The sequence below is a fragment of the Aplysia californica genome, unplaced genomic scaffold, assembly GCF_000002075.1.
Source record: "Aplysia californica isolate F4 #8 unplaced genomic scaffold, AplCal3.0 scaffold00046, whole genome shotgun sequence".
NCBI classification, from domain to species: Eukaryota; Metazoa; Mollusca; class Gastropoda; order Aplysiida; family Aplysiidae; genus Aplysia; species Aplysia californica.
Window position 1 is genome coordinate 296,979 of NW_004797316.1, and position 1,173 is coordinate 298,151.

The following is a 1,173-nucleotide window of genomic DNA, read 5'->3' on the forward strand; positions in this document are numbered from 1 at the left end:
GGGGGGGGGGAATCGGCGTAAATGTATAGCTTTACTCTGCGGATGAATAATAAAAGCGATCTTTATCGGCTTTTCCCAGACGTCTTTTGTAGCTGGGTTTCGCCTGGCGGGGCTGGACCAGGGAGACGAAAGGTAATGATTACTTGCCCGTGTCGCTTCTCGCGCGCTTGCTTGCCGCCTTGGGGTAATCTCCCCTGATTCCACGAGAGCGGCACGCGAACCTGAGCCCCTGGCGGTAGCGTGGAGGAACTCAAGGCGGGTGGGGAGGAATCTATTCCGCGTAATCCCTCACTAGACTGGACATTGATTATGTCGCTTGATTTCCTGCGAATCCGTCCCCTAACGAAACAACGGCTGGCAAAATGTCAACACAGGAACGCACACACGCCGGGGTGGGCGCCGCATCTGAAATAATTTCTCCGTTATCTAATCAGAATCTCTTTTCTTACGCGTGAGTGAAAGCATGTTTTTGTCAACGTTGTTTGCTTTCTTCTAACGAGACGAGAGAAAGAGACACCCCCCCCCCCCACCCATTATTTATGGCAATAGAAGTATTTATTACATTATCATGTTAAAGACGACATGATCATGCGAAAATTAATATTCATCGTCGGTGAAAAGCAGCAGTGTGGCTATGTCTCTGTGGTCTACAACTGAGATTACAAAGACTAAAAAAAGCCAAAGAAAAACAAAGCCTGAAGTGCAGAGTCGTTTCTTGTTAGGGCTATATGATCCTCTTAATAATTCTGAGACAACGTATCTGTTCTTTTTAACGATGTACTTCAAAGAACTCTCATACGTTGAAAATTTTCAACATAGTGGCTGGGGTTTTTTCGAAACAAAAAGCAGAATTCATTACGAGCATCGCGGATCTTTATCTCACGGGTATGATATATTGCACGACACCGGGACATAATCACGGTTTTATCTTGCGCCTTGAGCAGAGGAAAAAGAACAGGAGTGTTTACCTGCTGCAAATACTGGCGGTGAAATAGATGTAATCTCTGCCCTCACCTTCATATTTGAATTCGCCCGTAACTTCGAAATGTAGAACCAATGCCGGGAGATTGCAAACATATCGTTCTGTGATGTTTATTGAAGACCATTCTCTTACATCATTTGTCTTCTGGGCTAGGCAAAGGCTGGCCAGTTTTTACTGCTAAACCCCCCCCC